This window comes from Scyliorhinus canicula, chromosome 5 (assembly GCF_902713615.1).
Source record: "Scyliorhinus canicula chromosome 5, sScyCan1.1, whole genome shotgun sequence".
In the NCBI taxonomy this organism is placed as follows: Eukaryota; Metazoa; Chordata; class Chondrichthyes; order Carcharhiniformes; family Scyliorhinidae; genus Scyliorhinus; species Scyliorhinus canicula.
Window position 1 is genome coordinate 156,615,005 of NC_052150.1, and position 10,126 is coordinate 156,625,130.

Here is a 10,126-nt window from a genome sequence, read left to right on the forward strand (position 1 = left end):
ATAACAGTAGTGACTTTATCCTGATGTGCTTCTGGTAAAAGGTGTTTTAGGTCTTATGGATGTTAAAAGGAAAGCTTAAAGGATTACTTAGTATTGTATTCTTTGGGGGTTGTATTTGAATTAATAGTTGCTGAGATGTTCACTGATTGTTTTAAAAAGGTTAACTTGAGTTCATAGAATAAACATTGTTTTGCTTTAATAAATACTTTCCCATTTCTGCTCTACCACATCTGTAGAGTGGGCCGTGTGCTCCCCATGCCACAATCTAGTAAAAGTTGTGGGTCAGGTGAACTCCATGATACACTTTGGTGTTCTCGAAACCCTGGCCCATAACACATGCAGCTGAGATAAAATACCACAGCATGCAGGAGAACCTTAACTTCGAGGTTTCCTTTGACTTACCTTGACTTCTCCACTCCCCACAGGCCAGCTGAGTTAAAATCCAGACCTGTGAGAGGAAGAAAGAAGATGTTAAAGTTTGCAAGACAAACATTGACATGGGATAATATTCTGTCTTCATACATGGGCCATAATCTGGCATAGTGGATAGAATGCCGATTATAGAATTTGCATGATTTCATTTGGAACCTACAACAGGCAAGCAATCTATTCCAGCAAATTTCTGACCATGGAGTCAATGTGACCCTTATTTACAGGAAGATGAAGACACAAATTTGACCCTGAACTACATCATGGGAGATTAACAGTTATACAAAACACTGTGCATTATATAGTACAATGCTCATTATATGCAGCACATTCTCTGACTCACTGTAATCAATCCTTCGGAAATTTGACTGTGTTATATATTTTGTTTCAGTTTATAAAGAAGAATCATGCAATGAACACTCTTGATGTTTCTAGGAATTAGGGGTAAGATTTCAATAATTCTGCCAGGACCTATTGTAGCCAAAACCATAAAACATGCAGTTAGCTACAGATTCTCTGGACTTATTCCTATTGTGTTTTGGAGGTGTGATACTAGGAGGCACGGAGATTTAAAATAACAGAGCTTTAATTAGTGGGTGCTCTGTTACGCGGCTGTTATGTTATGGGGACAGGGTGGAGGTGTGGACCTTGGGTAGGGTGCTCTTTCCAAGAGCTGGTGCAGACTCGATGGGCCGAATGGCCTCCTTCTGCATTGTAAATTCTATGATTATCTATGATTATCTTCTCTGTTTCACACACTAGAACTTAAGATATCACTTCTAATGAATACATTAATACAACAGCAATCACTAGAGCGAATAAGAATTAATGCAATCAGAACATTTCCTCCCCCCTTAAATTGAACATCCCCAGCAAGTTCAAAAGAAGTTAAACATGAACAACAGCCAATACGTCAGATGGTCTGAGGTTGTCGCTCGAGGAACGGTTGATCACGAACCTCTGCCATCTTCTTTTTCACTGGTGGTAAACTCTGGTATTTCTGTCTTTACCCTAACTTCATTGGTGTTTGGTTTAACTGGCATAGATGTTGGAAATAGGGGTTATCCTTCTGTCTGATGAGAAGGGGAGGTGTTGCTTTCTTCAACAGTGTCTGTTAGTGTCAATGTTGTAGGAAGGGTCAAGTCATGGCTTTTTAGGGTTGAACCTGGATTTTCCACAGGCCCCAATTCCATTCTTCCAGCCAGCAACTGGCCTGCATGTCTCCTCCAGATAAAGTCATCTCGGGTCTGGACAGTACAAGAGACACAGGTCCAGTCTGTGCAAGGATTGTGCAGGAACCCATTTCTCTCCTGTAGAATAATTCCTAGCCAAAACCCCTTGTCCTTGTTGGAAGATTCCATGCGTTGCCTTGCTTTCCCGCCGTTTCATTTGTACTTGCTGTTTGTGTTGTACGATCTCTTTAATTTTCGTGATTTCAACAGATTTGACGTGGAATGTAGCTGCCTTTTCATCGTTAGTAGGAGAGGTCTTGGAGTGGATGGTAAGGTATTCCTATATACCAGTAGGAACTTGTGGCGACGTTTGTTCAGCAAACCTTGTTCTCTAGAGGCTGTCAACGTATGTTTCCTGGTTTGGGTGAAGCATTCAGTTCATTAATAGCAAGGTGGTACGGTGTGTACTTAATATGTTGAATACCATTCTCTTGTAAGAAATTTCAGATTCTTGTGAGACACATTGAGGTGCATTGTCGCTTACCAGTTGTTCATGGAATGCAAAGTAACAAACACTTCTAGCTTCTCAATAGTCTTCTCTGATGAGATAGATTTCATCACAGCAACCTCTGGCCACTTGGTGTGAGCATCGATCGTTACCTGGGACCCTGGATCTATGTGAGCATCGATCGTTACCAAGAACATATGCCCTTCAAAAGGTCTTGCAAATTCCACATGGACAGGCTGCCAAGCCTCTTCAAACCATTCCCATGAATGCAGAGGTGCAAAGGGTGACAGGTTTGTTGCCTTTGCACGGGGAGAACATGTTCAAACTTTCTCTTCAATTTCCTGTCCAGTCCAGGCCACCAGAAATAACTTCTCGCTATTTCCTTCATGTGTAGGACTCTGCAATAGTCTTCATGTAGCTTCTCTAACACCCATTTCCTCAATGATGGTGGAATGATCACTTGGAGACCCATAGAAGACATCCTGACTGTACTGACAGCTCCAATCTCCTTGATCATAATAATAATCTTTATTGTCACAAGTAGGCTTACATTCACACTGCAATGAAGTCACTGTGAAAATCCCCTGACCGCCACATTCCGGCGCCTGTTCGGGTACACAGAGGGAGAATTCAGAATGTCCAATTAACCTAACAGCACGTCTTTTGGGACTTGTGGGGGGAAACCGAAGCACCCGAGGGAAACCCACCCAGATACAGGGAGAACGTGCAGACTCCACACAGATAGTGACCAAAGCCGGGAATCAAACCTGGGACCTTGGAGCTATGAAGCAACAGTGCGACTCACTGTGCTACCGTGAGTAGTAGGGTTTCAGGTTAGGTCCTAGTTCCAAAGTCCTCCCTCGTAATACCAGGGGCTGGATTCTCCGCAGCCTTGTGCTGAAATCGCGGCCAGCGCGGGAGTGGAGAATCCACTTTCACTCTATAATCGGTCCCGGCGCCAGTCTGGCGATTCTCTGGGGCCCGAAAATCAGCGTGATCACGGAGCACGCTGAGCTGCTTGGGTCCTATTGACAGAGGCCCACCCAGCAAACCTCTGCTCCCCACTGCCGAGTTCCCGACGCCGTGGAACTAAACACTTATGCCGGTCGGGATGCTGGCGTGGCGGGTGCGGACCCAGTCTACGACCGCCCAGGTCGGGGGGTGGGGGGGGGGGTGGGGGGGGGGGGTGGGGGGGGGGGGGGGTGGTGGATCGGAGGCCAGGAGGGCCTTAAAGGCGGACAGGGATCGGGTCTGTCGGTTTAGCTGCTCGGGCACGCGGCCGATCGGGGGGCCTCCTTTCTATGTGTGTCGTCGCGGTCCGGGTCCGCCATGGAGCTCGGCACGGCCGCTGGAGGCCGCCATCGTGCGCATGCAGTCTCCGAACTGGATGTGCGGGGGCCCGTAACGCAACTAAAGCTGCGGGATTTACTCTGGGTCCCTGCTAGCCCCCTGCAGTGCATTGAATTAGGTCAACCTTTTTCTAGGAATGTCGGGAGTAAAACACCACCGTTTTTACTCCAGCGTCAACACTTAGCCTCATTTTGGGAGAATCCAGCCCATCATATTCTGAGAGCATAGGATCACTCCAATTGTGTTTCCTCACTTGTTTAGAAATGACTGGTGTGTTGTCTATTTGTTCAAAGTAGAAGATATTTGTATTTGAACAGTCTGACAAATTACCTGGCAGTGGTAATGTTGAAAGTCCATCTGCATTACCATGTAGACGTGACTGTCTGTACTTAATGGTATCAGTATGTGCAGACAAAAGCAATGCCCATCTTTCCATTCTATCTGCAGCATAATTCCCATGTGTGGTCACTTTGTTTTCTCTGACCCTTTTGTACAGCTAGACATTTCTCCTTTTGTTTTGCTTAAATGCTGCATTGGTTTGTTTTTGCTTCTTAATTTTACTTAGAACATGCCTGACTGCAGGCACGCTCTGTGTGTCCTTTTATCCACAGCATTGATATCCATGGGCGGGATTCTCCGACCCCCCGCCGGGTCGGAGAATCGCCGGGGGCCGGGGTGAATCCCGCCTCCGCCGTCTCCCGAGGTCTCCGGCACCAGAGATTCGGCGGGGGCGGGAATCGCACCGCGCCTATCGGCGGGAACCCCCCCCCCCCCCCAGCGGTTCTCCGGCCCGCGATGGGCCGAAGTCCTGCCGCTGTCATGCCGGTCCCGTCAGCGGGAATCAAACCACCTACCTTACCGGCGGGACCAGGCGGCGTGGGCAGGCCCCGGGGTCCTGTGGGGGGCCTGGGGGCCTGGCCCGCAATCGGGGCCACTGTTTGGCGGGCGGGCCTGTGCCGTGGGGGCACTCTTTTTCTTCCGCCTTTGCCATAGCCTTCACGATGGTGGAGGCGGAAGTGACCCCCTCCCCTGCGCATGTGCTGGGATGACATCAGCAGCCGCTGACGCTCTGGCGCATGCGCGAACTTCCCCCGGCTGGCGTGGCGCCAAAGGCCATTCCCGCCGACCGGCGAGGTGCCAACCACTCCGGCATGGGCCTAGCCTCTCAATGTTAGGGCTTGGCCCCTAAAGATGCGGAGACTTCTGCACCTTTGGGGAGGCCCGATGCCTGAGTGGTTCACGCCACTCCATCCCGCCGGGACCACCCGCCCTGCCGGGTAGGGGAGAATCCCGCCCCATGCCTTTACACCAACAGTCAGCAGCAGAATCCCCTGACTTTGCACATGGGTAACAGGGTAGCATGGTGGTTAGCATAAATGCTTCACAGCTCCAGGGTCCCAGGTTCGATTCCCGGCTGGGTCACTGTCTGTGTGGAGTCTGCACGTCCTCCCCCTGTGTGCGTGGGTTTCCTCCGGGTGCTCCGGTTTCCTCCCACAGTCCAAAGATGTGCGGGTTAGGTGGATTGGCCATGCTAAAATTGCCCGTAGTGTCCTAATAAAAGTAAGGTTAAAGGGGGGTTGTTGGGTTACGGGTTACGGGTGGATACGTGGGTTTGAGTAGGGTGATCATGGCTCGGCACAACATTGACGGCCAAAGGGCCTGTTCTGTGCTGTACTGTTCTATGTTCTATGTATGAATCTCGAGATTCTTTTGTGTAAATTCAGCAGCCGTTTTGTGTATTCGAGTACACAGACTCAATTTCTCAACTCCTTTGCAGAGAGCTCCAAAGAAACAGAGATTTCCATAGGTTTCTGCAGAGTAAGATTACTCTTGGTTAGCAAACGTTTCTGTGTTGCTGCACTGTGTAGACGACAAACCAATCTGTTCCGAAGAGTGTCATTCAGCACATCTCCGAACTCTCAATATTCTGCAAGTCTTTTATGCACAGCCACAAATTGCGCGATTGACTCCCCTTCCTCTTGTTTTCTTTTATTGAATCCAAAGCCCTCTGCAATCACCAAGAGTTTCGGCGTAAAATGTGCTTGCAAGATACTCACAATGTTTTTGTACATCTTAATGGCTTCTCAGGTTGCAGTAAACTATGGAGGAGATTAAATGTTGCTCAGGAAAGTGGGTATCATAATCTCTTCAGCTATTTTGTTTGCCTACGCAAAATAGTCAAAAGCTCAGTATAGAAGCTCCATCGCTCAACATTTTTACTAAAGGGCCCGACAACGCCAAAAACTCCTGCCATTTTTCTGCTAATGGAGGTTACATTGAGCACATTGAGCAACTGCATTTTCAACAGTTACCTTAATTCTGTCATGCACAAGTTAACAACTCAAGGTTCAGGCTTTTATTTATCATAGACAGCTGTATAATCTGTCCTGCAGGCAGATTATTGCTACTCATGTCCACCCAGCCCATCCGTTTTCTGTAACATGTTCGTTTTTCCCAACTTTTCTCGGTAAATTTCTTCCTCCTGGTTGGCTAACCAGCAAATCTTTGTAGTCCTCATCGCCAGTATTTATGTTCTGTTTTTTAAAGTATGATACTAGGGAGCGCGGAGGTTTAAAATAACAGAGCTTTATTTACAGTGTGTGATCTCTTACATTGCTATTCTTCCCTCACTGTTTCCTGCACTAGGACTTAGGATGTCATTCCGATGAACACATTAATACAGAGTTTCACTGGAGGGAGTAAGAGTTATTGAAAATACATAACAATTACCACCGTAGCCTCTTATTGAAGCATAGAAAATAGATAACTTACATCATCTTTTCTCTTCTTACCATACCATAGTTTTAAGGTTTGAACCTGGATTACAATTCAACAAAAAATGAGAACTGAAATTAGATTGTGCTTAATGCTATTCAGTCACCTGAGCACATGGCACTACATGTCCCAAACGCCATTTCTGTTTTAAATACTCAGCTGTTAAAAATGAACCATCAGATTAATCAGCATAAGGTTTACAGCACTGTCTTCCCATACAACCAAGTATTAATGCTAACCTCTCCAGAGATGACAGAAGCTCCCAAGCGAGTGGTTTTACTTACTTGGTGTGGGCGAGGTTGGGATTTCATTACTTCATAGAATGTGGGTGTTACATTGCAGCAAGGATGAGGATGGTATAGTCTGTTGCCTTGTGAGCTGTAAATGTGCTTACAAGTCAGTCTGTGCAAACCGATAAAGCGGTTCTAAATATATGCCTTGAAAAGAAGAACCCCACAATTCATTAGGCATTAAACGATGAAGCTTATTCCCAGTGCGATATGAGTGATTTCACTTACTATAACCGGAATCTGCTCTGTTCAGAGTGATGATGACTTCATGATTTCCAGGAAGTGAGACTGCACCAAATAGGTTCTTTAAATAGTGAGCGAGTTAATCAATCCTTAAATCCTTCTCTTGGCTCAGCCTGTCCTATCAGCGTTGGCAACACCAGTCTGCCTCTTAATACCCAACCATGTCAGTTTTTTAAGAATCTTGAAGGAAAGAAGAAATGTGAATGCTGGGAATCTGAAATAAGAACAGAAAATGTTGCAATGAGACTGGAGATGCGCCTGAAAATGAAAGGAGTCAAAAGAACAGATTAATGTTTTGGGTGGACACTTCTGAATGAAGTGTTAATCAATCTTTTCAGATGCTAACGGATTTGCTGTCAAGTTGAGATGAGATTTTCCTTTACATGTTCTCTCATATTCTGCTTCTGTCAAAGAAGTTGTCACAGGTCAGCAGGCCAGGTCATAGTTGTATAGTTCAGAATAGGTATATGTGCAGGCTTTAGTGTCCAAGACATTCTGATCCAGGTTATATAAATTCTTGGTTAAAGGATGCAATCGTCTGATCCTTTGCTCCTAGTAAGCCCAAGATGAGTCATTATTTAAAAATTTTAAACAACATACGCACTCATTTGATGGTTAAATCCAATTATACCCTTTAGTTGGCAGTAGAATTGAGCACATGACACAAAAAATAAATTGCACGATTACCACATCTCTACAAATGGATTCAAATTCCATTTTAAAATGCTGCCAACACTTCAACAATAGAATTACTAAAAGCCTCATATTTCTCTTTCATAGTGATGTGATTTCATGGTGATGTGAAGCCATATCCCGGCTTAACTCACTTAAATGTTTCACACTCTAATATATTTATATTCTTGCGGATTTATCCCTTTCCATTAATATGTAATTGTCAATGTCCTCTTATGTATTTGTGAAAAACACTTCAAAAAGAACCTCTTAACGACTACCTCCACATTGCTTTGTGAAAGGTTCATCAAATCTGGCTTGCCATGTGCCAGCAGAACATCAGTGCTGAATGGTTGCCTAATTGTCTCTTATGAAAACATGTTTATCTTTAGAAAGATGCCCAGCAATTCAGTGCAACTTTTATAAACCTGCAGATGACAGGGCTTGTGGTACAAAATAAAGAATTTGAATGTAAGTTTTTAAAATATATTTTGCCATTGGAGAGAACATTATTATAAGTACAGCGATGAAGGTGGATGAACAAACAGTTCAGATGTGATATGCACATTTAATGGACAAATATTCTAAACAGCTGTCTCTTTTAATAATTTGGAAATGCGATTTCTATGATATTTATTATAAAAATAAACATTCAGACCTAATTAGGAAGTCGCTACATTTAACTGTAACTGTTGTTACTTAGTTGAAACTGAAAACATGATTTACCCTTTACAGAACTAGGTGAAATCTAATCTTTTTAACTATTATTAATCCTCCCTATACCTAATACACCTGGCACAAAGTGTCCGCTTGTCACACAGCAACAAACACTTCACCCATCAGTGCAGACATACTTTCACATCGGATGAATGTCGGGTTCGTGTTCCAATACAAGCTGAGCTGGTGTTTTTGCCTCCCTGTTAAGGAGCTGCCATTTTCACTACGTGAGAGGGAACATGGAAGCGAGCTGGATCCCTTTTCTGATTCACCTCCACAACATTCTTTGATTTGGACGGCAAAATAAGTTTACAATTTTCTCATTTGGGAGCTATTAATGTTAGGATAATTCAATGGATGGAAAATACAAATTGAAAAATAACATGAAACTCCTGCAGGGCAGGAATAAATAATGGTGCGTGCCCACTTTTTAAAAGTAAAAAGATGGCCTCTATTTGATGCCAGGTTTACCTCAGGCACTAAGTCAAAACTGTGCCTCCCTGTGATTACAACATTTAAATAAATAGAAGAAAGCAGCTGAGAGAGAGCTGGGCCATGATTCTCCGACCCCCACGCCGGGTGGGAGAATCGCGGGAGTCCCGGGCGATTCCCGCCACGCCGCCCTGGCACGCGATTCTCCCACCCCCCCCAAAATGGCGTGCCGCGTTTCACGACAGGCTGCTCGGAGAACCGCCGCTCGCCGTTTCTAATAGGCGTGCGGCGATTCTCCGGCCCGGATGAGCGGCCAATCCGTCGGGTTCACGCCGACGCCAACCACACCTGGTCGCTGCCGGCGTGAACAGCGCGCGAACGCTGCGAGTGCAGCCTGTGGGGGGGAAGGGAGGATCGAGCACCGGGGGGTGCTCAGTAGGGTTGTGGCTCGCGATCGGTGCCCACCGATCGGCGGGCTGGCATCTCTAAAGGACGCACTCTTTTCCTCTGCCGCCCCGCAAGATAAATCCTCCATGTCTTGCATGGAGGACGGCAACCGCCCATGCGCAGGTGAAGTCATTTAAGCAACGCCGGCCGCATCATTTACGCGGCGCGCTTTGATGCAGCGCCAAGGCCCGGTGCGCATAATTGACGCGGGGCCGCTCCTAGCCCCCTGAGGATGGGAGAATAGGGGGCGAGAAGCGGCCTCCGACGCCGGAGTGAAACACTCCGGTTTTCACTCCGGCGTCGGCACTTAGTCTCCCGTTGAGAGAATTTCGCCCCTGATGTATTTTTCTGAAATTCAAACATAATAAACTTGATTCCGATGCCACTTACATTAATCAAGCGCTAAAAAGTACATTGTTATGCTCTTGATTTATTGTTTCCCTTCCAATTATGAAAAAAACTTATTTTGCGACTCCTTAGGTTATCCTGCTGTATACTCTGATGTCTGGGGGTGTCATTAATAAGAATAACTTGCATTGACAGAGCATGTTAAATGTAGAAAAATATCCCAAAACATGACGATGAACTTGTTCCCAGGTATCAGCGTATACACTGACACGAAGTACCTGGGAGCAATCAGGATTGTTGTTTGACTTTCCACCTGGTATAACTTTCCCTCCTATCTTTCCCTCATCAGTAACTCCCAGGAGTGGGAATTGAACTTGAGAACCTGCCATTTCATGACAAATGTGCTGCCCACAGAACTGCCCCGGATTCCTTTTTAAAGGCAACCATATGTTAGGCACAGGAAATTCTGCTAAGGAAGGCAGAATTATTTCTAGCTGATATCCAGTGACACTTGGGTATATTTGCTGCTAAGTGTTTTGAACTGTGGCACTGAGGATGAGCTGCAATCAATTGCAGTAATATACACTGGTCTGTATGTTTTAAATGACCGAAAGTATCAGTATCACTCACTCAACCGGTAACATAATCTTCCAGGTGCTGCAAGCTTTTTTTCTCACTTGCATGACTTTAATTTCTATGTGCCATGAGTACATTGATAGATGTTCATATTAATATAGGGCGCG

General features: G+C 45.7%; 1 long non-coding RNA gene across 1 annotated transcript in view; it reads right to left on the reverse strand.

Moving 5' to 3' along the window:
* The window catches only part of LOC119966353, a 37,252-nt gene extending 30,593 nt beyond the window's left edge, over positions 1-6,659 (reverse strand). The window contains exons 1-2 of the long non-coding RNA XR_005460736.1: positions 6,519-6,659; positions 403-448 (exon numbers count right to left, since the gene is read on the reverse strand). This is a non-coding gene — a long non-coding RNA (uncharacterized LOC119966353). The remainder of the gene's footprint in view (positions 1-402; positions 449-6,518) is intronic.
* Between the last annotated feature and the right edge of the window lie 3,467 nt (positions 6,660-10,126).